Here is a 27,519-nt window from a genome sequence, read left to right as displayed (position 1 = left end):
ATAAGTTGGTTTTCTAAATTTGAGACCCTGTTCTGTTTTGGAATTCAGTTCCTGTGTAGCCAAGTTTACATTCCGTGTATTAGTGATATCTTATGATGTTTCTTTTTCTGTGTGACTTATTTCAGTTAGAATCATCGTACCTGAATCCACTCATTATGCTGCTACGGGCCTGATGACATAGATTTCATTGCTGAGTGATACTGCATTGTACGTAAGTACCACAAGTTCTTTATCCATTTTTCACTTTCTGTGATATTGAACTTGTACGGTAAACGAGGTTCTTGTAAACAGAGGCGTCCCAAACTTTGGGGTGGCTGTGTAATTTTGATTTTAATTTCCCTAATCTATAGGACCATAAGTGGAAGTGCCCTAGGCTCTGTTGCTTTGTTTTTTAGATGTTTCAGGAGACACCATACAGTTCTCCCTAGTGTCTGTTGGCAATTTACATCCCGCCCATCAGCATAACAAGGCTCCCAGTTCTCCATGTCCTGTCCTGCCTTTCTGGATTTTACACTTTTTTCAGATGGCCCTTTTGACCGGGGGGAAGTGAGACTTCATTGTAGTGCAGATTTCCTTTGCAAGCTTGCTTGGTTGGCCAAATAGGGCGTATGCGTTTTTTCCTGAATATATTCAGGAAAAAACGCATACGCCCTTTTTGGCCAAGTGCATCATTGTGGACGTTCTGCCTCTTTTCCTATGCTTTCAATGCAATTCCAGTCTACCTCCTGAAATCGGTTTCCTGCAATTCTGCCCCGCTTTCAAGTCCTCTTGGCAGCCTTACTTCAGTCTATTTTTGGACGATAGCTGTCATTTATAACTGCAGGTTTGTGAATTACAGTGCCCCTGAACTCCTTTCTTCAACTCGCTTTCTTTTGAGCTGGCCGCAACACCGCAGGATGGCTTCAGGCCCTAATCTGGTTCCGGCACGGCACGCTGAGCCTTTGGTTATTTCCTCTTCCTGGTGGGAAATGAGAGTTAAATTTGCCCGTCCAGACACCTCCAGCTACTCTCTCATTGGTTCTCCCTATTCCTGTTCATCTACTGCAGAAATTGCAAACTGGGCCAAACAGGAGGTTAAAGGCGCTGACTCTCCAAGTGGGGAGAGTGTTAGTAAAGCGTCTGGAATGTTGCACCCGAGTACCAGGGGAGGAAAACTGAGACATATTTGAACACGTCTCCCGATCACACGGTTGATCATACTCTGGGTTCCACATGCATGTTTTAGCTGAAGGAAGAATACCTTAAACCTGGAGAGTTGAGACCCGTGTAATGGGTACCATGCAATATGACTTCAAAGGGTCTTCATTTGCTCACCGAACCTCTCCAGTCCTATTACTGCTGCGTTTATGCCCCTGTACACATGCTTGATTCTCTTTCAGAGACATAGCAATCCATAGGTTTTAAGATACTTACTAGTCAGGTACATCCTTAGGCGTTTAATATGCGGTGTTGAGTCCATTTCATTGAGCAAGGAGTAGCTCTTGTCTATTCCATATTTGGCTTAAGGAACTTTGTGCTCATTTCGATCTCTGGTTTTATGCAGCACCCCAACTCAACTTTCCCCTTAAGCAAGCATAAGTTGGTTTTCTAAATTTCAGACCCTGTTCTGTTCTGTAATTCAGTTCCTGTGTAGCCAAGTTTACATTCTGTGTATTACTGATATCTTATGATGTTTCTTTTTCTGTGTGACTTATTTCAGTTAGAATCATCGTACCTGAATCCACTCATTATGCTGCTACGGGCCTGATGACATAGATTTCATTGCTGAGTGATACTGCATTGTACGTAAATACCACAAGTTCTTTATCCATTTTTCACTTTCTGTGATATTGAACTTGTACGGTAAACGATGTTCTTGTAAACAGAGGCGTCCCAAACTTTGGGGTGGCTGTGTCTTTTTGATTTTAATTTCCCTAAGCTATAGGACCATAAGTGGAAGTGCCCTAGGCTCTGTTGCTTTGTTTTTTAGATGTTTCAGGAAACACCATACACTTCTCCCGAGTGTCTTTTGGCAATTTACATCCCGCTCAACAGCATAACAAGGCTCCCAATTCTCCATGGCCTGTCCTGCCTTTCTGGATTTTACACTTTTTTCAGATGGCCCTTTTGACCGGGGGGAAGTGAGACTTCATTGTAGTGCAGATTTCCTTTGCAAGCTTGCTTGGTTGGCCAAAAAGGGCGTATGCGTTTTTTCCTGAATATATTCAGGAAAAAACGCATACGCCCTTTTTGGCCAAGTGCATCATTGTGGACGTTCTGCCTCTTTTCCTATGCTTTCAATGCAATTCCAGTCTACCTCCTGAAATTGGTTTCCTGCAATTCTGCCCCGCTTTCAAGTCCTCTTGGCAGCCTTACTTCAGTCTATTTTTGGACGATAGCTGTCATTTATAACCCTGCAGGTTTGTGAATTACAGTGCCCCTGAGCTCCTTTCTTCAACTCGCTTTCTTGTGACCTGGCCGCAACACCGCAGGATGGCTTCAGGCCCTAATCTGGTTCCGGCACGGCATGCTGAGCCTTTGGTTATTTCCTCATCCTGGTGGGAAATGAGAGTTAAATTTGCCCGTCCAGACACCTCCAGCTAGCCTCTCATTGGTTCTCGCTATTCCTGTTCATCTTCCGCAGAAATTGCAAACTGGGCCAAACAGGAGGTTAAAGGCGCTGACTCTCCAAGTGGGGAGAGTGTTAGTAAAGCGTCTGGAATGTTGCACCCGAGTACCAGGGGAGGAAAACTGAGACATATTTGAACACGTCTCCCGTTCACACGGTTGATCATACTCTGGGTTCCACATGCATGTTTTAGCTGAAGGAAGAATACTTTAAACCTGCAGAGTTGAGACCCGTGGAATGGGTCCCATGCAATATGACTTCAAAGGGTCTTCATTTGCTCACCGAACCTCTCCAATCCTATCACTGCTGCGTTTATGCCCCTGTACACACGCTTGATTCTCTTTTGGAGACATAGCAATCCATAGGTTTTATGATACTTACTAGTCAGGTACATTCTTAGGCGTTTAATATGGGGTGTTGGGTCCATTTCGTTGAGCAAGGAGTAGCTCTTGTCTATTCCATATTTGGCTTAAGGAACTTTATCTGTGCTCATTTCAATCTCTGGTTTTATGCAGCACCCCAACTCACCTTTCCCCTTAAGCAAGCATAAGTTGGTTTTCTAAATTTGAGACCCTGTTCTGTTTTGGAATGCAGTTCCTGTGTAGCCAAGTTTACATTCCGTGTATTAGTGATATCTTATGATGTTTCTTTTTCTGTGTGACTTATTTCAGTTAGAATCATCGTACCTGAATCCACTCATTATGCTGCGACGGGCCTGATGACATAGATTTCATTGCTGAGTGATACTGCATTGTACGTAAGTACCTCAAGTTCTTTATCCATTTTTCACTTTCTGTGATATTGAACTTGTACGGTAAACGAGGTTCTTGTAAACGGACGCGTCCCAAACTTTGGGGTGGCTGTGTCTTTTTGATTTTAATTTCCCTAAGCTATAGGACCATAAGTGGAAGTGCCCTAGGCTCTGTTGCTTTGTTTTTTAGATGTTTCAGGAAACACCATACATTTCTCCTGAGTGTCTGTTGGCAATTTACATCCCGCCCATCAGCATAACAAGGGTCCCAGTTCTCCATGGCCTGTCCTGCCTTTCTGGATTTTACACTTTTTTCAGATGGCCCTTTTAACCGGGGAGAAGTGAGACTTCATTGTAGTGCAGATTTCCTTTGCAAGTTTGCTTGGTTGGCCAAGAAGTGCGTATGCGTTTTTTCCTGAATATATTCAGGAAAAAACGCATACACCCTTTTTGGCCAAGTGCATCATTGTGGACGTTCTGCCTCTTTTCTTATGCTTTCAATGCAATTCCAGTCTACCTCCTGAAATCGGTTTCCTGCAATTCTGCCCCGCTTTCAAGTCCTCTTGGCAGCCTTACTTCAGTCTATTTTTGGACGATAGCTGTCATTTATAACTCTGCAGGTTTGTGAATTACAGTGCCCCTGAGCTCCTTTCTTCAACTTGCTTTCTTGTGCCTGGCCGCAACACCGCATGATGTCTTCAGGCCCTAATCTGGTTCTGGCACGGCACGCTGAGCCTTTGGTTAATTCCTCTTCCTGGTGGGAAATGAGAGTTAAATTTGCCCATCCAGACACCTCCAGCTAGTCTCTCATTGATTCTCGCTATTCCTGTTCATCTTCCGCAGAAATTGCAAACTGGGCCAAACAGGAGGTTAAAGGGACTGACTCTCCAAGTGTGGAGAGTGTTAGTAAGGGTCTGGAATGTTGCACCCGAGTACCAGGGTACGAGAACTGAGACATATTTGAACACGTCTCCCGATCACATGGTTGATCATACTCTAGGTTCCACATTCATGATTTAGCTGAAGGAAGAATACCTTAAACGTGGGTAGTTGAAACCCGTTTAATGGGTACCATGCAATATGACTTCAAAGGGTCTTCATTTGCTCACCGAACCTCTCCAATCCTATCACTGCTGCGTTTATGCCCCTGTACACACGCTTGATTCTCTTTTGGAGACATAGCAATCCATAGGTTTTAAGATACTTACTAGTCAGGTACATTCTTAGGCGTTTAATATGCGGTGTTGAGTCTATTTCGTTGAGCAAGGAGTAGCTCTTGTCTATTCCATATTTGGCTTAAGGAACTTTATCTGTGCTCATTTCAATCTCTGGTTTTATGCAGCAACCCAACTCACCTTTCCCCTTAAGCAAGCATAAGTTGGTTTTCTAAATTTGAGACCCTGTTCTGTTTTGGAATGCAGTTCCTGTGTAGCCAAGTTTACATTCCGTGTATTAGTGATATCTTATGATGTTTCTTTTTCTGTGTGACTTATTTCAGTTAGAATCATCGTACCTGAATCCACTCATTATGCTGCTAAGGGCCTGATGACATAGATTTCATTGCTGAGTGATACTGCATTGTACGTAAGTACCTCAAGTTCTTTATCCATTTTTCACTTTCTGTGATATTGAACTTGTACGGTAAACGAGGTTCTTGTAAACGGAGGTGTCCCAAACTTTGGGGTGGCTGTGTCATTTTGATTTTAATTTCCCTAAGCTATAGGACCATAAGTGGAAGTGCCCTAGGCTCTGTTGCTTTGTTTTTTAGATGTTTCAGGAAACACCATACACTTCTCCCGAGTGTTTGTTGGCAATTTACATCCCGCCCATCAGCATAACAAGGCTCCCAGTTCTCCATGGCCTGTCCTGCCTTTCTGGATTTTACACTTTTTTCAGATGGCCCTTTTGACCGGGGGGAAGTGAGACTTCATTGTAGTGCAGATTTCCTTTGCAAGTTTGCTTGGTTGGCCAAAAAGTGCGTATGCTTTTTTTCCTGAATATATTCAGGAAAAAACGCATACGCCCTTTTTGGCCAAGTCCATCACTGTGGACGTTCTGCCTCTTTCCTATGCTTTCAATGCAATTCCAGTCTACCTCCTGAAATCGGTTTCGTGCAATTCTGCCCCGCTTTCAAGTCCTCTTGGCAGCCTTACTTCAGTGTATTTTTGGACGATAGCTGTCATTTATAACTCTACAGGTTTGTGAATTACAGTGACCCTGAGCTCCTTTCTTCAACTCGCTTTCTTTTGAGCTGGCCGCAACACCGCAGGATGGCTTCAGGCCCTAATCTGGTTCCGGCACGGCACGCTGAGCCTTTGGTTATTTCCTCTTCCTGGTGGGAAATGAGAGTTAAATTTGCCCGTCCAGAAACCTCCAGCTAGTCTATCATTGGTTCTCCCTATTCCTGTTCATCTTCCGCAGAAATAGCAAACTGGGCCAAACAGGAGGTTAAAGGCACTGACTCTCCATGTGGGGAGAGTGTTCGTTAAGCGTCTGGAATGTTGCACACGAGTACCAGGGGACCAAAAGTGAGACATATTTGAACATGTCTCCCGATCACACAGTTGATCATACTCCGGGTTCCACATGCATATTTTAGCTGAAGGAAGAATACCTTAAACCTGGAGAGTTGAGACCCGTGGAATGGGTACCATGCAATATGACTTCAAAGGGTCTTCATTTGCTCACCGAACCTCTCCAATCCTATCACTGCTGTGTTTATGCCCCGGTACATATGCTTGATTCTCTTTCGGAGACATAGCAATCCATAGGTTTTAAGATACTTACTAGTCAGGTACATTCTTAGGCATTTAATATGGGGTGTGGGGTCCATTTCGTTGAGCAAGGAGTAGCTCTTGTCTATACCATATTTGGCTTAAGGAACGTTATCTGTGCTCATTTGAATCTCTGGTTTTATTCAGCACCCCAACTCACCTTTACCCTTAAGCAAGAATAAGTTGGTTTTCTAAATTTGAGACCCTGTTCTGTTTTGGAATTCAGTTCCTGTGTAGCCAAGTTTACATTCCGTGTATTAGTGATATCTTATGATGTTTCTTTTTCTGTGTGACTTATTTCAGTTAGAATCATCGTACCTAAATCCACTCATTATGCTGCTACGGGCCTGATGACATAGATTTCATTGCTGAGTGATACTGCATTGTACGTAAGTACCACAAGTTCTTTATCCATTTTTCACTTTCTGTGATATTGAACTTGTACGGTAAACGAGGTTCTTGTAAACAGAGGCGTCCCAAACTTTGGGGTGGCTGTGTAATTTTGATTTTAATTTCCCTAATCTATAGGACCATAAGTGGAAGTGCCCTAGGCTCTGTTGCTTTGTTTTTTAGATGTTTCAGGAGACACCATACAGTTCTCCCTAGTGTCTGTTGGCAATTTACATCCCGCCCATCAGCATAACAAGGCTCCCAGTTCTCCATGTCCTGTCCTGCCTTTCTGGATTTTACACTTTTTTCAGATGGCCCTTTTGACCGGGGGGAAGTGAGACTTCATTGTAGTGCAGATTTCCTTTGCAAGCTTGCTTGGTTGGCCAAATAGGGCGTATGCGTTTTTTCCTGAATATATTCAGGAAAAAACGCATACGCCCTTTTTGGCCAAGTGCATCATTGTGGACGTTCTGCCTCTTTTCCTATGCTTTCAATGCAATTCCAGTCTACCTCCTGAAATCGGTTTCCTGCAATTCTGCCCCGCTTTCAAGTCCTCTTGGCAGCCTTACTTCAGTCTATTTTTGGACGATAGCTGTCATTTATAACTGCAGGTTTGTGAATTACAGTGCCCCTGAACTCCTTTCTTCAACTCGCTTTCTTTTGAGCTGGCCGCAACACCGCAGGATGGCTTCAGGCCCTAATCTGGTTCCGGCACGGCACGCTGAGCCTTTGGTTATTTCCTCTTCCTGGTGGGAAATGAGAGTTAAATTTGCCCGTCCAGACACCTCCAGCTACTCTCTCATTGGTTCTCCCTATTCCTGTTCATCTACTGCAGAAATTGCAAACTGGGCCAAACAGGAGGTTAAAGGCGCTGACTCTCCAAGTGGGGAGAGTGTTAGTAAAGCGTCTGGAATGTTGCACCCGAGTACCAGGGGAGGAAAACTGAGACATATTTGAACACGTCTCCCGATCACACGGTTGATCATACTCTGGGTTCCACATGCATGTTTTAGCTGAAGGAAGAATACCTTAAACCTGGAGAGTTGAGACCCGTGTAATGGGTACCATGCAATATGACTTCAAAGGGTCTTCATTTGCTCACCGAACCTCTCCAGTCCTATCACTGCTGCGTTTATGCCCCTGTACACATGCTTGATTCTCTTTCAGAGACATAGCAATCCATAGGTTTTAAGATACTTACTAGTCAGGTACATCCTTAGGCGTTTAATATGCGGTGTTGAGTCCATTTCATTGAGCAAGGAGTAGCTCTTGTCTATTCCATATTTGGCTTAAGGAACTTTGTGCTCATTTCGATCTCTGGTTTTATGCAGCACCCCAACTCAACTTTCCCCTTAAGCAAGCATAAGTTGGTTTTCTAAATTTCAGACCCTGTTCTGTTCTGTAATTCAGTTCCTGTGTAGCCAAGTTTACATTCTGTGTATTACTGATATCTTATGATGTTTCTTTTTCTGTGTGACTTATTTCAGTTAGTATCATCGTACCTGAATCCACTCATTATGCTGCTACGGGCCTGATGACATAGATTTCATTGCTGAGTGATACTGCATTGTACGTAAATACCACAAGTTCTTTATCCATTTTTCACTTTCTGTGATATTGAACTTGTACGGTAAACGATGTTCTTGTAAACAGAGGCGTCCCAAACTTTGGGGTGGCTGTGTCTTTTTGATTTTAATTTCCCTAAGCTATAGGACCATAAGTGGAAGTGCCCTAGGCTCTGTTGCTTTGTTTTTTAGATGTTTCAGGAAACACCATACACTTCTCCCGAGTGTCTTTTGGCAATTTACATCCCGCTCAACAGCATAACAAGGCTCCCAATTCTCCATGGCCTGTCCTGCCTTTCTGGATTTTACACTTTTTTCAGATGGCCCTTTTGACCGGGGGGAAGTGAGACTTCATTGTAGTGCAGATTTTCTTTGCAAGTTTGCTTGGTTGGCCAAAAAGGGCGTATGCGTTTTTTCCTGAATATATTCAGGAAAAAACACATACGCCCTTTTTGGCCAAGTGCATCATTGTGGACGTTCTGCCTCTTTTCCTATGCTTTCAATGCAATTCCAGTCTACCTCCTGAAATCGGTTTCCTGCAATTCTGCCCCGCTTTCAAGTCCTCTTGGCAGCCTTACTTCAGTCTATTTTTGGACGATAGCTGTCATTTATAACTTTGCAGGTTTGTGAATTACAGTGCCCCTGAGCTCCTTTCTTCAACTCGCTTTCTTGTGACATGGCCGCAACACCGTAGGATGGCTTCAGGCCCTAATCTGGTTGCGGCACGGCACGCTGAGCCTTTGGTTAATTCCTCTTCCTGGTGGGAAATGATAGTTAAATTTGCCCGTCCAGACACCTCCAGCTAGTCTCTCATTGGTTCTCACTATTCCTGTTCATTTTCCGCAGAAATTGCAAACTGGGCCAAACAGGAGGTTAAAGGGACTGACTCTCCAAGTCGGGAGAGTGTTAGTAAAGCGTCTGGAATGTTGCATCCGAGTACCAGGTTACGAAAACTGAGACATATTTGAACACGTCTCCCGATCACATGGTTGATCATACTATGGGTTCCACATGCATGTTTTAGCTGAAGGAAGAATACCTTAAACCTGGAGAGCTGAGACCCGTGTAAAGGGTACCATGCAATATGACTTCAAAGGGTCTTCATTTGCTCACCGAACCTCTCCAGTCCTATCACTGCTGCGTTTATGCCCCTGTACACATGCTTGATTCTCTTTCGGAGACATAGCAATCCATAGGTTTTAAGATACTTACTAGTCAGGTACATCCTTAGGCATTTAATATGCGGTGTTGAGTCCATTTCATTGAGCAAGGTGTAGCACTTCTCTATTCCATATTTGGCTTAAGGAACTTTGTGCTCATTTCGATCTCTGGTTTTATGCAGCACCCCAACTCACCTTTCCCCTTAAGCAAGCATAAGTTGGTTTTCTAAATTTGAGACCCTGTTCTGTTTTGGAATGCAGTTCCTGTGTAGCCAAGTTTACATTCCGTGTATTAGTGATATCTTATGATGTTTCTTTTTCTGTGTGACTTATTTCAGTTAGAATCATCGTACCTGAATCCACTCATTATGCTGCTACGGGCCTGATGACATAGATTTCATTGCTGAGTGATACTGCGTTGTAAGTAAATACCACAAGTTCTTTATCCATTTTTCACTTTCTGCGATGTTGAACTTGTACTGTAAACGAGGTTCTTGTAAACAGAGGCGTCCCAAACTTTGGGGTGGCTGTGTCTTTTTGATTTTAATTTCCCTAAGCTATAGGACCATAAGTGGCAGTGCCCTAGGCTCTGTTGCTTTGTTTTTTAGATGTTTCAGGAAACACCATACACTTCTCCCGAGTGGTTTTTGGCAATTTACATCCCGCCCATCAGCATAACAAGGCTCCCAGTTCTCCATGGCCTGTCCTGCCTTTCTGGATTTTACACTTTTTTCAGATGGCCCTTTTGACCGGGGAGAAGTGAGACTTCATTGTAGTGCAGATTTCCTTTGCAAGCTTGCTTGGTTGGCCAAAAAGGGCGTATGCGTTTTTTCCTGAATATATTCAGGAAAAAACGCATACGCCCTTTTTGGCCAAGTGCATCATTGTGGACGTTCTGCCTCTTTTCCTATGCTTTCAATGCAATTCCAGCCTACCTCCTGAAATCGGTTTCCTGCAATTCTGCCCCGCTTTCAAGTCCTCTTGGCAGCCTTACTTCAGTCTATTTTTGGACGATAGCTGTCATTTATAACTCTGCAGGTTTGTGAATTACAGTGCTCCTTAGCTCCTTTCTTCAACTCGCTTTCTTGTGACCTGGCCGCAACACCGCAGGATGGCTTCAGGCCCTAATCTGGTTCTGGCACGGCATGCTGAGCCTTTGGTTATTTCCTCATCCTGGTGGGAAATGAGAGTTAAATTTGCCCGTCCAGACACCTCCAGCTAGTCTCTCATTGGTTCTCGCTATTCCTGTTCATCTTCCGCAGAAATTGCAAACTGGGCCAAACAGGAGGTTAAAGGCGCTGACTCTCCAAGTGGGGAGAGTGTTAGTAAAGCGTCTGGAATGTTGCACCCGAGTACCAGGGGAGGAAAACTGAGACATATTTGAACACGTCTCCCGTTCACACGGTTGATCATACTCTGGGTTCCACCTGCATGTTTTAGATGAAGGAAGAATACCTAAAACCTGGGTAGTTGAAACCCGTGGAATGGGTCCCATGCAATATGACTTCAAAGGGTCTTCATTTGCTCACCGAACCTCTCCAATCCTATCACTGCTGCGTTTATGCCCCTGTACACATGCTTTATTCTCTTTCGGGGACATAGCAATCTATAGGTTTTAAGATACTTACAAGTGAGCTACATTCTTAGGCGTTTAATATGCGGTGTTGAGTCCATTTCGTTGAGCAAGGAGTAGCTCTTGTCTATTCCATATTTGGCTTAAGGAACTTTATCTGTGCTCATTTCAATCTCTGGTTTTATGCAGCACCCCAACTCACCTTTCCCCTTAAGCAAGCATAAGTTGGTTTTCTAAATTTGAGACACTGTTCTGTTCTGTAATTCAGTTCCTGTGTAGCCAAGTTTCCATTCCGTGTATTACTGATATCTTATGATGTTTCTTTTTCTGTGTGACTTATTTCAGTTAGAATCATCATACCTGAATCCACTCATTGTGCTGCTAAGGGCCTGATGACACAGATTTCATTGCTGAGTGATATTGCTTTGTAAGTAAATACCACAACTTCTTTATCTATTTTTCACTTTCTGTGATATTGAACTTGTACGGTAAACGAGGTTCTTGTAAACAGAGGCGTCCCAAACTTTGGGGTGGCTGTGTCTTTTTTATTTTAATTTCCCTAAACTATAGGACCATAAGTGGCAGTGCCCTAGGCTCTGTTGCTTTGTTTTTTAGATGTTTCAGGAAACACCATACACTTCTCCCGAGTGTCTGTTGGCAATTTACATCCCGCCCATCAGCATAACAAGGCTCCCAGTTCTCCATGGCCTGTCCTGCCTTTCTGGATTTTACACTTTTTTCAGATGGCCCTTTTGACCGGGGGGAAGTGAGACTTCATTGTAGTGCAGATTTCCTTTGCAAGCTTGCTTGGTTGGCCAAAAAGGGCGTATGCGTTTTTTCCTGAATATATTCAGGAAAAAACGCATACGCCCTTTTTGGCCAAGTGCATGATTGTGGACGTTCTGCCTCTTTTCCTATGCTTTCAATGCAATTCCAGTCTACCTCCTGAAATCGGTTTCCTGCAATTCTGCCCCGCTTTCAAGTCCTCTTGGCAGCCTTACTTCAGTCTATTTTTGGACGATAGCTGTCATTTATAACTCTGCAGGTTTGTGAATTACAGTGCCCCTGAGCTCCTTTCTTCAACTCGCTTTCTTTTGACCTGGCCGCAACACCGCAGGATGGCTTCAGGCCCTAATCTGGTTCTGGCACGGCACGCTGAACCTTTGGTTATTTCCTCCTCCTGGTGGGAAATGAGAGTTAAATTTGCCCGTCCAGACACCTCCAGCTAGCCTCTCATTGGTTCTCGCTATTCCTGTTCATCTTCCGCAGAAATTGCAAACTGTGCCAAACAGGAGGTTAAAGGCGCTGACTCTCCAAGTGGGGAGAGTGTTAGTAAAGCGTCTGGAATGTTGCACCCGAGTACCAGGGGAGGAAAACTGAGACATATTTGAACACGTCTCCCGATCACATGGTTGATCATACTCTGGGTTCCACATGCATGTTTTAGCTGAAGGAAGAATACCTAAAACCTGGGTATTTGAAACCCGTGGAATGGGTACCATGCAATATGACTTCAAAGGGTCTTCATTTGCTCACCGAACCTCTCCAATCCTATCACTGCTGCGTTTATGCCCCTGTACACATGCTTGATTCTCTTTCGGAGACATAGCAATCCATAGGTTTTAAGATACTTACTAGTCAGGTACATTCTTAGGCGTTTAATATGCGGTGTTGAGTCCATTTCGTTGAGCAAGGAGTAGCTCTTGTCTATTCCATATTTGGCTTAAGGAACTTTATCTGTGCTCATTTCAATCTCTGGTTTTATGCAGCACCCCAACTCACCTTTCCCCTTAAGCAAGCATAAGTTGGTTTTCTAAATTTGAGACCCTGTTCTGTTCTGTAATTCAGTTCCTGTGTAGCCAAGTTTACATTCCGTGTATTACTGATATCTTATGATGTTTCTTTTTCTGTGTGACTTATTTCAGTTAGAATCATCATACCTGAATCCACTCATTGTGCTGCTAAGGGCCTGATGACACAGATTTCATTGCTGAGTGATATTGCTTTGTAAGTAAATACCACAACTTCTTTATCCATTTTTCACTTTCTGCGATGTTGAACTTGTACTGTAAACGAGGTTCTTGTAAACAGAGCCGTTCCAAACTTTGGGGTGGCTGTGTCTTTTTGATTTTAATTTCCCTAAGCTATAGGACCATAAGTGGAAGTGCCCTAGGCTCTGTTGCTTTGTTTTTCAGATGTTTCAGGAAACACCATACACTTCTCCCGAGTGGTTGTTGGCAATTTACATCCCGCCCATCAGCATAACAAGGCTCCCAGTTCTCCATGGCCTGTCCTGCCTTTCTGGATTTTACACTTTTTTCAGATGGCCCTTTTGACCGGGGGGAAGTGAGACTTCATTGTAGTGCAGATTTCCTTTGCAAGCTTGCTTGGTTGGCCAAAAAGGGCGTATGCGTTTTTTCCTGAATATATTCAGGAAAAAACGCATACGCCCTTTTTGGCCAAGTGCATCATTGTGGACGTTCTGCCTCTTTTCCTATGCTTTCAATGCAATTCCAGTCTACCTCCTGAAATCGGTTTCCTGCAATTCTGCCCCGCTTTCAAGTCCTCTTGGCAGCCTTACTTCAGTCTATTTTTGGACGATAGCTGTCATTTATAACTCTGCAGGTTTGTGAATTACAGTGCCCCTGAGCTCCTTTCTTCAACTCGCTTTCTTGTGACCTGGCCGCAACACCGCAGGATGGCTTCGGGCCCTAATCTGGTTCCGGCACGGCATGCTGAGCCTTTGGTTATTTCCTCCTCCTGGTGGGAAATGAGAGTTAAATTTGCCCGTCCAGACACCTCCAGCTAGCCTCTCATTGATTCTCGCTATTCCTGTTCATCTTCCGCAGAAATTGCAAACTGGGCCAAACAGGAGGTTAAAGGCGCTGACTCTCCAAGTGGGGAGAGTGTTAGTAAAGCGTCTGGAATGTTGCACCCGAGTACCAGGGGAGGAAAACTGAGACATATTTGAACACGTCTCCCGTTCACACGGTTGATCATACTCTGGGTTCCACCTGCATGTTTTAGCTGAAGGAAGAATACTTTAAACCTGCAGAGTTGAGACCCGTGGAATGGGTGCCATGCAATATGACTTCAAAGGGTCTTCATTTGCTCACCGAACCTCTCCAATCCTATCACTGCTGCGTTTATGCCCCTGTACACATGCTTGATTCTCTTTCGCAGACATAGCAATCCATAGGTTTTAAGATACTTACTAGTCAGGTACATACTTAGGCGTTTAATATGCGGTGTTGAGTCCATTTCATTGAGCAAGGAGTAGCTCTTGTCTATTCCATATTTGGCTTAAGGAACTTTATCTGTGGTCATTTCAATCTCTGGTTTTATGCAGCAACCCAACTCACCTTTCCCCTTAAGCAAGCATAAGTTGGTTTTCTAAATTTGAGAACCTGTTCTGTTTTGGAATTCAGTTCCTGTGTAGCCAAGTTTACATTCCGTGTATTAGTGATATCTTATGATGTTTCTTTTTCTGTGTGACTTATTTCAGTTAGAATCATCGTACCTGAATCTACTCATTATGCTGCTACGGGCCTGATGACATAGATTTCATTGCTGAGTGATACTGCATTGTTCGTAAGTACCACAAGTTCTTTATCCATTTTTCACTTTCTGCGATGTTGAACTTGTACTGTAAACGAGGTTCTTGTAAACAGAGCCGTTCCAAACTTTGGGGTGGCTGTGTCTTTTTGATTTTAATTTCCCTAAGCTATAGGACCATAAGTGGAAGTGCCCTAGGCTCTGTTGCTTTGTTTTTTAGATGTTTCAGGAAACACCATACACTTCTCCCGAGTGTCTGTTGGCAATTTACATCCCGCCCATCAGCATAACAAGGCTCCCAGTTCTCAATGGCCTGTTGCCTTTCTGGATTTTACACTTTTTTCAGATGGCCCTTTTGACCGGGGGGAAGTGAGACTTCATTGTAGTGCAGATTTCCTTTGCAAGCTTGCTTGGTTGGCCAAAAAGGGCGTATGCGTTTTTTCCTGAATATATTCAGGAAAAACGCATACGCCCTTTTTGTTCAAGTGCATCATTGTGGACGTTCTGCCTCTTTTCCTATGCTTTCAATGCAATTCCAGTCTACCTCCTGAAATCGGTTTCCTGCAATTCTGCCCCGCTTTCAAGTCCTCTTGGCAGCCTTACTTCAGTCTATTTTTGGACGATAGCTGTCATTTATAACTCTGCAGTTTTGTGAATTACAGTGCCCCTGAGCTCCTTTCTTCAACTCGCTTTCTTGTGACCTGGCCGCAACACCGCAGGATGGCTTCAGGCCCTAATCTCTTTCCGGCACGGCACGCTGAGCCTTTGGTTAATTCCTCTTCCTGGTGGGAAATGAGAGTTAAATTTGCCCGTCCAGACACCTCCAGCTAGTCTCTCATTGGTTCTCGCTATTCCTGTTCATCTTCCGCAGAAATTGCAAACTGGGCCAAACAGGAGGTTAAAGACACTGGCTCTCCAAGTGGGGAGAGTGTTAGTAAAGCGTCTGGAATGTTGAACCCGAGTACCAGGGTACGAAAACTGAGACATATTTGAACACGTCTCCCGATCACATGGTTGATCATACACTGGGTTCCACATGCATGTTTTAGCTGAAGGAAGAATACCTTAAACCTGGGTAGTTGAAACCCGTGGAATGGGTACCATGCAATATGACTTCAAAGGGTCTTCATTTGCTCACCGAACCTCTCCAATCCTATCACTGCTGCGTTTATGCCCCTGTACACATGCTTGATTCTCTTTCGGAGACATAGCAATCCATAGGTTTTAAGATACTTACTAGTCAGGTACATTCTTAGGCGTTTAATATGCGGTGTTGAGTCCATTTCGTTGAGCAAGGAGTAGCTCTTGTCTATTCCATATTTGGCTTAAGGAACTTTATCTGTGCTCATTTCAATCTCTGGTTTTATGCAGCACCCCAACTCACCTTTCCCCTTAAGCAAGCATAAGTTGGTTTTCTAAATTTGAGACCCTGTCCTGTTCTGTAATTCAGTTCCTGTGTAGCCAAGTTTACATTCCGTGTATTACTGATATCTTATGATGTTTCTTTTTCTGTGTGACTTATTGCAGTTAGAATCATCATACCTGAATCCACTCATTGTGCTGCTAAGGGCCTGATGACACAGATTTCATTGCTGAGTGATATTGCTTTGTAAGTAAATACCACAACTTCTTTATCCATTTTTCACTTTCTGCGATGTTGAACTTGTACTGTAAACGAGGTTCTTGTAAACAGAGCCGTCCCAAACTTTGGGGTGGCTGTGTCTTTTTGATTTTAATTTCCCTAAGCTATAGGACCATAAGTGGAAGTGCCCTAGGCTCTGTTGCTTTGTTTTTTAGATGTTTCAGGAAACACCATACACTTCTCCCGAGTGGTTGTTGGCAATTTACATCCCGCCCATCAGCATAACAAGGCTCCCAGTTCTCCATGGCCTGTCCTGCCTTTCTGGATTTTCCACTTTTTTCAGATGGCCCTTTTGACCGGGGGGAAGTGAGACTTCATTGTAGTGCAGATTTCCTTTGCAAGCTTGCTTGGTTGGCCAAAAAGGGCGTATGCGTTTTTTCCTGAATATATTCAGGAAAAAACGCATACGCCCTTTTTGGCCAAGTGCATCATTGTGGACGTTCTGCCTCTTTTCCTATGCTTTCAATGCAATTCCAGTCTACCTCCTGAAATCGGTTTCCTGCAATTCTGCCCCGCTTTCAAGTCCTCTTGGCAGCCTTACTTCAGTCTATTTTTGGACGATAGCTGTCATTTATAACTCTGCAGGTTTGTGAATTACAGTGCCCCTGAGCTCCTTTCTTCAACTCGCTTTCTTTTGAGCTGGCCGCAACACTGCAGGATGGCTTCAGGCACTAATCTGGTTCCGGTACGGCACGCTGAGACTTTGGTTATTTCCTCTTCCTGGTGGGAAATGAGAGTTAAATTTGCCCGTCCACACACCTCCAGCTAGCCTCTCATTGGTTCTCGCTATTCCTGTTCATCTTCCGCAGAAATTGCAAACTGGGCCAAACAGGAGGTTAAAGGCGCTGACTCTCCAAGTCGGGAGAGTGTTAGTAAAGCGTCTGGAATGTTGCACCCGAGTACCAGGGGAGGAAAACTGAGACATATTTGAACACGTCTCCCGTTCACATGGTTGATCATACTTGGGTTCCACATGCATGTTTTAGCTGAAGGAAGAATACCTTAAACCTGGAGAGTTGAGACCCGTGTAATGGTTACCATGCAATATGACTTCAAAGGGTCTTCATTTGCTCACCGAACCTCTCCAATCCTATAACTGCTGCTTTTATGCCCCTGTACACATGCTTGATTCTCTTTTGGAGACATAGCAATCCATAGGTTTTAAGATACTTACTAGTCAGGTACATTCTTAGGCGTTTAATATGCGGTGTTGAGTCCATTTCGTTGAGCAAGGAGTAGCTCTTGTCTATTCCATATTTGACTTAAGGAACTTTATCTGTGCTCATTTCAATCTCTGGTTTTATGCAGCACCCCAACTCACCTTTCCCCTTAAGCAAGCATAAGTTGGTTTTCTAAATTTGAGACCCTGTTCTGTTTTGGAATTCAGTTCCTGTGTAGCCAGGTTTCCATTCCGTGTATTACTGATATCTTATGATGTTTCTTTTTCTGTGTGACTTATTTCAGTTTGAATCATCATACCTGAATCCACTCATTGTGATGCTAAGGGCCTGATGACATAGATTTCTTTGCTGAGTGATATTGCTTTGTAAGTAAATACCACAACTTCTTTATCCATTTTTCACTTTCTGCGATGTTGAACTTGTACTGTAAACGAGGTTCTTGTAAACAGAGGCATCCCAAACTTTGGGGTGGCTGTGTCTTTTTTATTTTAATTTCCCTAAGCTATAGGACCATAAGTGGCAGTGCCCTAGCCTCTGTTGCTTTGTTTTTTAGATGTTTCAGGAAACACCATACACTTCTCCCGAGTGTCTGTTGGCAATTTACATCCCGCCCATCAGCATAACAAGGCTCCCAGTTCTCCATGGCCTGTCCTGCCTTTCTGGATTTTACACTTTTTTCAGATGGCCCTTTTGACCGGGGGGAAGTGAGACTTCATTGTAGTGCAGATTTCCTTTGCAAGCTTGCTTGGTTGGCCAAAAAGGGCGTATGCGTTTTTTCCTGAATATATTCAGGAAAAAACGCATACGCCCTTTTTGGCCAAGTGCATCATTGTGGACGTTCTGCCTCTTTTCCTATGCTTTCAATGCAATTCCAGTCTACCTCCTGAAATCGGTTTCCTGCAATTCTGCCCCGCTTTCAAGTCCTCTTGGCAGCCTTACTTCAGTCTATTTTTGGACGATAGCTGTCATTTATAACTCTGCAGGTTTGTGAATTACAGTGCCCCTGAGCTCCTTTCTTCAACTCGCTTTCTTCTGACCTGGCCGCAACACAGCAGGATGGCTTCAGGCCCTAATCTTGTTCCGGTACGGCATGCTGAGCCTTTGGTTATTTCCTCTTCCTGGTGGGAAATGAGAGTTAAATTTGCCCGTCCAGACACCTCCAGCTAGCCTCTCATTGGTTCTCGCTATTCCTGTTCATCTTCCGCAGAAATTGCAAACTGGGCCAAACAGGAGGTTAAAGGCGCTGACTCTCCAAGTGGGGAGAGTGTTAGTAAAGCGTCTGGAATGTTGCACCCGAGTACCAGGGGAGGAAAACTGAGACATATTTTAACACGTCTCCCGTTCACATGGTTGATCATACTTGGGTTCCACATGCATGTTTTAGCTGAAGGAAGAATACCTTAAACCTGGAGAGTTGAGACCCGTGTAATGGGTACCATGCAATATGACTTCAAAGGGTCTTCATTTGCTCACTGAACCTCTCCAATCCTATCACTGCTGCGTTTATGCCCCTGTACACATGCTTGATTCTCTTTCGGAGACATAGCAATCCATAGGTTTTAAGATACTTACAAGTCAGCTACATTCTTAGGCATTTAATATGGGGTGTTGAGTCCATTTCGTTGAGCAAGGAGTAGCTCTTTTCTATTCCATATTTGGCTTAAGGAACTTTATCTGTGCTCATTTCAATCTCTGGCTTTATGCAGCACCCCAACTCACCTTTACCCTTAAGCAAGCATAAGTTGTTTTTCTAAATTTGAGACCCTGTTCTGTTCTGTAATTCAGTTCCTGTGTAGCCAAGTTTACATTCCGTGTATTACTGATATTTTATGATGTTTCTTTTTCTGTGTGACTTATTTCAATTAGAATCATCATACCTGAATCCACTCATTGTGCTGCTAAGGGCCTGATGACATAGATTTCATTGCTGAGTGATATTGCTTTGTAAGTGAATACCACAACTTCTTTATCCATTTTTCACTTTCTGCGATGTTGAACTTGTTCTGTAAACGAGGTTCTTATAAACAGAGCCGTTCCAAACTTTGGGGTGGCTGTGTCTTTTTGATTTTAATTTCCCTAAGCTATAGGACCATAAGTGGAAGTGCCCTAGGCTCTGTTGCTTTGTTTTTTAGATGTTTCAGGAAACACCATACACTTCTCCCGAGTGTCTGTTGGCAATTTACATCCCGCCCATCAGCATAACAAGGCTCCCAGTTCTCAATGGCCTGTTGCCTTTCTGGATTTTACACTTTTTTCAGATGGCCCTTTTGACCGGGGGGAAGTGAGACTTCATTGTAGCGCAGATTTCCTTTGCAAGCTTGCTTGGTTGGCCAAAAAGGGCGTATGCGTTTTTTCCTGAATATATTCAGGAAAAAACGCATACGCCCTTTTTGGCCAAGTGCATCATTGTGGACGTTCTGCCTCTTTTCCTATGCTTTCAATGCAATTCCAGTCTACCTCCTGAAATCGGTTTCCTGCAATTCTGCCCCGCTTTCAAGTCCTCTTGGCAGCCTTACTTCAGTCTATTTTTGGACGATAGCTGTCATTTATAACTCTGCAGGTTTGTGAATTACAGTGCCCCTGAGCTCCTTTCTTCAACTCGCTTTCTTGTGACCTGGCCGCAACACCGCAGGATGGCTTCAGGCCCTAATCTGGTTCCGGCACGGCATGCTGAGCCTTTGGTTAATTCCTCTTCCTGGTGGGAAATGAGAGTTAAATTTGCCCGTCCAGACACCTCCAGCTAGCCTCTCATTGGTTCTCGCTATTCCTGTTCATCTTCCGCAGAAATTGCAAACTGGGCCAAACAGGAGGTTAAAGGGACTGACTCTCCAAGTCGGGAGAGTGTTAGTAAAGCGTCTGGAATGTTGCACCCGAGTACCAGGGGAGGAAAACTGAGACATATTTGAACACGTCTCCCATTCACATGGTTGATCATACTCTGGGTTCCACATGCATGTTTTAGCTGAAGGAAGAATACCTAAAACCTGGGTAGTTGAAACCCGTGGAATGGGTACCATGCAATATGACTTCAAAGGGTCTTCATTTGCTCACCGAACCTTGCCAATCCTATCACTGCTGCGTTTATTCCCCTGTACACACGCTTGATTCTCTTTTGGAGACATAGCAATCCATAGGTTTTAAGATACTTACTAGTCAGGTACATTCTTAGGCGTTTAATATGGGGTTTTGAGTCCATTTCGTTGAGCAAGGAGTAGCTCTTGTCTATTCCATATTTGGCTTAAGGAACTTTATCTGTGCTCATTTCAATCTCTGGTTTTATGCAGCACCCCAACTCACCTTTCCCCTTAAGCAAGCATAAGTTGGTTTTCTAAATTTGAGACCCTGTTCTGTTTTGGAATGCAGTTCCTGTGTAGCCAAGTTTACATTCCGTGTATTAGTGATATCTTATGATGTTTCTTTTTCTGTGTGACTTATTTCAGTTAGAATCATCGTACCTGAATCCACTCATTATGCTGCTACGGGCCTGATGACATAGATTTCATTGCTGAGTGATACTGCGTTGTAAGTAAATACCACAAGTTCTTTATCCATTTTTCACTTTCTGCGATGTTGAACTTGTACTTTAAACGAGGTTCTTGTAAACAGAGCTGTTCCAAACTTTGGGGTGGCTGTGTCTTTTTGATTTTAATTTCCCTAAGCTATAGGACCATAAGTGGCAGTGCCCTAGCCTCTGTTGCTTTGTTTTTTAGATGTTTCAGGAAACACCATACACTTCTCCCAAGTGTCTGTTGGCAATTTACATCCCGCCCATCAGCATAACAAGGCTCCCAGTTCTCCATGGCCTGTCCTGCCTTTCTGGATTTTACACTTTTTTCAGATGGCCCTTTTGACCGGGGGGAAGTGAGACTTCATTGTAGTGCAGATTTCCTTTGCAAGCTTGCTTGGTTGGCCAAAAAGGGCGTATGCGTTTTTTCCTGAATATATTCAGGAAAAAACGCATACGCCCTTTTTGGCCAAGTGCATCATTGTGAACGTTCTGCCTCTTTTCCTATGCTTTCAATGCAATTCCAGTCTACCTCCTGAAATCGGTTTCCTGCAATTCTGACCCGCTTTCAAGTCCTCTTGGCAGCCTTACTTCAGTCTATTTTTGGACGATAGCTGTCATTTATAACTCTGCAGGTTTGTGAATTACAGTGCCCCTGAGCTCCTTTCTTCAACTCGCTTTCTTTTGAGCTGGCCGCAACACTGCAGGAATGCTTCAGGCCCTAATCTGGTTCCGGTACGGCACGCTGAGGCTTTGGTTATTTCCTCTTCCTGGTGGGAAATGAGAGTTAAATTTGCCCGTCCAGACACCTCCAGCTAGCCTCTCATTGGTTCTCGCTATTCTGTTCATCTTCCGCAGAAATTGCAAACTGGGCCAAACAGGAGGTTAAAGGCGCTGACTCTCCAAGTGGGGAGAGTGTTAGTAAAGCGTCTGGAATGTTGCACCCGAGTACCAGGGGCGGAAAACTGAGACATATTTGAACACGTCTCCCGATCACATGGTTGATCATACTCTGGGTTCCACATGCATGTTTTCGCTGAAGGAAGAATACCTAAAATCTGGGTAGTTGAAACCCGTGGAATGGGTACCATGCAATATGACTTCAAAGGGTCTTCATTTGCTCACCGAACCTCTCCAATCCTATCACTGCTGCGTTTATGCCCCTGTACACATGCTTGATTCTCTTTCGGAGACATAGCAATCCATAGGTTTTAAGATACTTACTAGTCAGGTACATTCTTAGGCATTTAATATGCGGTGTTGAGTCCATTTCGTTGAGCAAGGAGTAGCTCTTGTCTATTCCATATTTGGCTTAAGGAACTTTATCTGTGCTCATTTCAATCTCTGGTTTTATGCAGCACCCCAACTCACCTTTCCCCTTAAGCAAGCATAAGTTGGTTTTCTAAATTTGAGACCCTGTTCTGTTCTGTAATTCAGTTCCTGTGTAGCCAAGTTTACATTCCGTGTATTACTGATATCTTATGATGTTTCTTTTTCTGTGTGACTTATTTCAGTTAGAATCATCATACCTGAATCCACTCATTGTGCTGCTAAGGGCCTGATGACACAGATTTCATTGCTGAGTGATATTGCTTTGTAAGTAAATACCACAACTTCTTTATCCATTTTTCACTTTCTGCGATGTTGAACTTGTACTGTAAACGAGGTTCTTGTAAACAGAGCCGTTCCAAACTTTGGGGTGGCTGTGTCTTTTTGATTTTAAATTCCCTAAGCTATAGGACCATAAGTGGAAGTGCCCTAGGTTCTGTTGCTTTGTTTTTTAGATGTTTCAGGAAACACCATACACTTCTCCTGAGTGTCTGTTGGCAATTTACATCCCGCCCATCAGCATAACAAGGCTCCCAGTTCTCAATGGCCTGTTGCCTTTCTGGATTTTACACTTTTTTCAGATGGCCCTTTTGACCGGGGGGAAGTGAGACTTCATTGTAGTGCAGATTTCCTTTGCAAGCTTGCTTGGTTGGCCAAAAAGGGCGTATGCGTTTTTTCCTGAATATATTCAGCAAAAAACGCATACGCCCTTTTTGGCCAAGTGCATCATTGTGGACGTTCTGCCTCTTTTCCTATGCTTTCAATGCAATTCCAGTCTACCTCCTGAAATCGGTTTCCTGCAATTCTGCCCCGCTTTCAAGTCCTCTTGGCAGCCTTACTTCAGTCTATTTTTGGACGATAGCTGTCATTTATAACTCTGCAGGTTTGTGAATTACAGTGCCCCTGAGCTCCTTTCTTCAACTCGCTTTCTTTTGAGCTGGCCGCAACACCGCAGGATGGCTTCAGGCCCTAATCTGGTTCCGGCCCGGCATGCTGAGCCTTTGGTTAATTCCTCTTCCTGGTGGGAAATGAGAGTTAAATTTGCCCGTCCAGACACCTCCAGCTAGCCTCTCATTGGTTCTCGCTATTCCTGTTCATCTTCCGCAGAAATTGCAAACTGGGCCAAACAGGAGGTTAAAGGCGCTGACTTTCCAAGTGGGGAGAGTGTTAGTAAAGCGTCTGGAATGTTGCACCCGAGTACCAGGGGAGGAAAACTGAGACATATTTGAACACGTCTCCCGTTCACATGGTTGATCATACTTGGGTTCCACATGCATGTTTTAGCTGAAGGAAGAATACCTAAAACCTGGGTAGTTGAAACCCGTGGAATGGGTACCATGCAATATGACTTCAAAGGGTCTTCATTTGCTCACCGAACCTCTCCAATCCTATCACTGCTTCGTTTATGCCCCTGTACACATGCTTGATTCTCTTTCGGAGACATAGCAATCCATAGGTTTTAAGATACTTACTAGTCAGGTACATTCTTAGGCGTTTAATATGGGGTGTTGAGTCCATTTCGTTGAGCAAGGAGTAGCTCTTGTCTATTCCATATTTCGCTTAAGGAACTTTATCTGTGCTCATTTCAATCTCTGGTTTTATGCAGCACCCCTACTCACCTTTACCCTTAAGCAAGCATAAGTTGGTTTTCTAAATTTGAGTCCCTGTTCTGTTCTGTAATTCAGTTCCTGTGTAGCCAAGTTTACATCCCGTGTATTACTGATATCTTATGATGTTTCTTTTTCTGTGTGACTTATTTCAGTTTGAATCATCATACCTGAATCCACTCATTGTGCTGCTAAGGGCCTGGTGACATAGATTTCATTGCTGAGTGATATTGCTTTGTAAGTAAATACCGCAACTTCTTTATCCATTTTTCACTTTCTGAGATGTTGAACTTGTACTGAAAACGAGTTTCTTGTAAACAGAGCCGTTCCAAACTTTGGGGTGGCTGTGTCTTTTTTATTTTAATTTCCCTAAGCTATAGGACCATAAGTGGAAGTGCCCTAGGCTCTGTTGCTTTGTTTTTTAGATGTTTCAGGAAACACCATACACTTCTCCCGAGTGTCTGTTGGCAATTTACATCCCGCCCATCAGCATAACAAGGCTCCCAGTTCTCCATGGCCTGTCCTGCCTTTCTGGATTTTACACTTTTTTCAGATGGCCCTTTTGACCGGGGGGAAGTGAGACTTCATTGTAGTGCAGATTTCCTTTGCAAGCTTGCTTGGTTGGCCAAAAAGGGCGTATGCGTTTTTTCCTGAATATATTCAGGAATAAACGCATACGCCCTTTTTGGCCAAGTGCATCACTGTGGACGTTCTGCCTCTTTTCCTATGCTTTCAATGCAATTCCAGTCTACCTCCTGAAATCGGTTTCCTGCAATTCTGCCCCGCTTTCAAGTCCTCTTGGCAGCCTTACTTCAGTGTATTTTTGGACGATAGCTGTCATTTATAACTCTACAGGTTTGTGAATTACAGTGCCCCTGAGCTCCTTTCTTCAACTCCCTTTCTTTTGAGCTGGCCGCAACACCGCAGGATGGCTTCAGGCTCTAATCTGGTTCCGGCACGGCACGCTGAGCCTTTGGTTATTTCCTCTTCCTGGTGGGAAATGAGAGTTAAATTTGCCCGTCCAGAAACCTCCAGCTAGTCTCTCATTGGTTCTCCGTATTCCTGTTCATCTTCCGCAGAAATTGCAAACTGGGCCAAACAGGAGGTTAAAGGCACTGACTCTCCAAGTGGGGAGAGTGTTCGTTAAGCGTCTGGAATGTTGCACCCGAGTACCAGGGGACCAAAAGTGAGACATATTTGAACATGTCTCCCGATCACACAGTTGATCATACTCTGGGTTCCACATGCATGTTTTAGCTGAAGGAAGAATACCTTAAACCTGGAGAGCTGAGACCCGTGGAATGGGTACCATGCAATATGACTTCAAAGGGTCTTCATTTGCTCACCGAACCTCTCCAATCCTATCACTGCTGTGTTTATGCCCCGGTACATACGCTTGATTCTCTTTCGGAGACATAGCAATCCATAGGTTTTAAGATACTTACTAGTCAGGTACATTCTTAGGCGTTTAATATGGGGTGTTGAGTCCATTTCATTGAGCAAGGAGTAGCTCTTGTCTATTCCATATTTGGCTTAAGGAACGTTATCTGTGCTCATTTGAATCTCTGGTTTTATGCAGCACCCCAACTCACCTTTACCCTTAAGCAAGCATAAGTTGGTTTTCTAAATTTGAGACCCTGTTCTGTTTTGGAATTCAGTTCCTGTGTAGCCAAGTTTACATTCCGTGTATTAGTGATATCTTATGATGTTTCTTTTTCTGTGTGACTTATTTCAGTTAGAATCATCGTACCTGAATCCACTCATTATGCTGCTATGGGCCTGATGACATAGATTTCATTGCTGAGTGATAGTGCATTGTATGTAAGTACCACAAGTTCTTTATCCATTTTTCACTTTCTGTGATATTGAACTTGTACGGTAAACGAGGTTCTTGTAAACAGAGGCGTCCCAAACTTTGGGGTGGCTGTGTCTTTTTGATTTTAATTTCACTAAGCTATAGGACCATAAGTGAAAGTGCCCTAGGTTCTGTTGCTTTGTTTTTTAGATGTTTCAGGAAACACCATACACTTCTCCCGAGTGGTTATTGGCAATTTACATCCCGCCCATCAGCATAACAAGGCTCCCAGTTCTCCATGGCCTGTCCTGCCTTTCTGGATTTTACACTTTTTTCAGATGGCCCTTTTGACCGGGGGGAAGTGAGACTTCATTGTAGTGCAGATTTCCTTTGCAAGCTTGCTTGGTTGGCCAAAAAGGGCGTATGCGTTTTTTCCTGAATATATTCAGCAAAAAACGCATACGCCCTTTTTGGCCAAGTGCATCATTGTGGACGTTCTGCCTCTTTTCCTATGCTTTCAATGCAATTCCAGTCTACCTCCTGAAATCGGTTTCCTGCAATTCTGCCCCGCTTTCAAGTCCTCTTGGCAGCCTTACTTCAGTCTATTTTTGGACGATAGCTGTCATTTATAACTCTGCAGGTTTGTGAATTACAGTGCCCCTGAGCTCCTTTCTTCAACTCGCTTTCTTGTGAGCTGGCCGCAACACCGCAGGATGGCTTCAGGCCCTAATCTGGTTCCGGCACGGCACGCTGAGCCTTTGGTTAATTCCTCTTCCTGGTGGGAAATGAGAGTTAAATTTGCCCGTCCAGACACCTCCAGCTAGTCTCTCATTGGTTCTCGCTATTCCTGTTCATCTTCCGCAGAAATTGCAAACTGGGCCAAACAGGAGGTTAAAGGGACTGACTCTCCAAGTGGGGAGAGTGTTAGTAAAGCGTCTGGAATGTTGCACCCGAGTACCAGGGGAGGAAAACTGAGACATATTTGAACACGTCTCCCAATCACATGGTTGATCATACTCTAGGTTCCACATGCATGTTTTAGCTGAAGGAAGAATACCTTAAACCTGGGTAGTTGAAACCCGTGGAATGGGTACCATGCAATATGACTTCAAAGGGTCTTCATTTGCTCACCGAACCTCTCCAATCCTATCACTGCTGCGTTTATGCCCCTGTACACATGCTTGATTCTCTTTCGGAGACATAGCAATCCATAGGTTTTAAGATACTTACAAGTCAGGTACATTCTTAGGCGTTTAATATGCGGTGTTGAGTCCATTTCGTTGAGCAAGGAGTAGCTCTTGTCTATTCCATATTTGGCTTAAGGAACTTTATCTGTGCTCATTTCAATCTCTGGTTTTATGCAGCACCCCAACTCACCTTTCCCCTTAAGCAAGCCTAAGTTGTTTTTCTAAATTTGAGACCCTGTTCTGTTCTGTAATTCAGTTCCTGTGTAGCCAAGTTTACATTCCGTGTATTACTGATATCTTATGATGTTTCTTTTTCTGTGTGACTTATTTCAGTTAGAATCATCATACGTGAATCCACTCATTGTGCTGCTAAGGGCCTGATGACACAGATTTCATTGCTGAGTGATATTGCTTTGTAAGTAAATACCACAACTTCTTTATCCATTTTTCACTTTCTGTGATATTGAACTTGTACGGTAAACGAGGTTCTTGTAAACAGAGGCGTCCCAAACTTTGGGGTGGCTGTGTCTTTTTGATTTTAATTTCCCTAAGCTATAAGACCATAAGTGGAAGTGCCCTAGGTTCTGTTGCTTTGTTTTTTAGATGTTTCAGGAAACACCATACACTTCTCCCGAGTGGTTGTTGGCAATTTACATCCCGCCCATCAGCATAACAAGGCTCCCAGTTCTCCATGGCCTGTCCTGCCTTTCTGGATTTTACACTTTTTTCAGATGGCCCTTTTGACCGGGGGGAAGTGAGACTTCATTGTAGTGCAGATTTCCTTTGCAAGCTTGCTTGGTTGGCCAAAAAGGACGTATGCGTTTTTTCCTGAATATATTCAGGAAAAAACGCATACGCCCTTTTTGGCCAAGTGCATCATTGTGGACGTTCTGCCTC

At 43.8% G+C, this 27,519-nt stretch overlaps 1 long non-coding RNA gene across 22 annotated transcripts in view; it reads left to right on the top strand.

Moving 5' to 3' along the window:
- LOC307186525 overlaps nucleotides 1-27,519 on the top strand; it is a 2,785,769-nt gene that overhangs the window by 1,040,087 nt on the left and 1,718,163 nt on the right. The window contains exon 1 of one of the 22 annotated variants that reach the window (XR_013828380.1): nucleotides 14,350-14,412. The exons of 20 other annotated variants lie outside the window; for them this stretch is intronic. This is a non-coding gene — a long non-coding RNA (uncharacterized lncRNA). Of the gene's footprint in view, nucleotides 1-14,349; nucleotides 14,413-17,512; nucleotides 17,565-27,519 lie in introns of those variants that run through there. One more of the 22 variants, XR_013828381.1, reaches the window with a different exon arrangement.

This window comes from Stenella coeruleoalba (assembly GCF_951394435.1).
Source record: "Stenella coeruleoalba genome assembly, chromosome: 1".
NCBI classification, from domain to species: domain Eukaryota; kingdom Metazoa; phylum Chordata; class Mammalia; order Artiodactyla; family Delphinidae; genus Stenella; species Stenella coeruleoalba.
The sequence above is the reverse complement of the archived record's forward strand: the minus strand, read 5'-3'. Positions and strand labels throughout refer to the sequence as shown.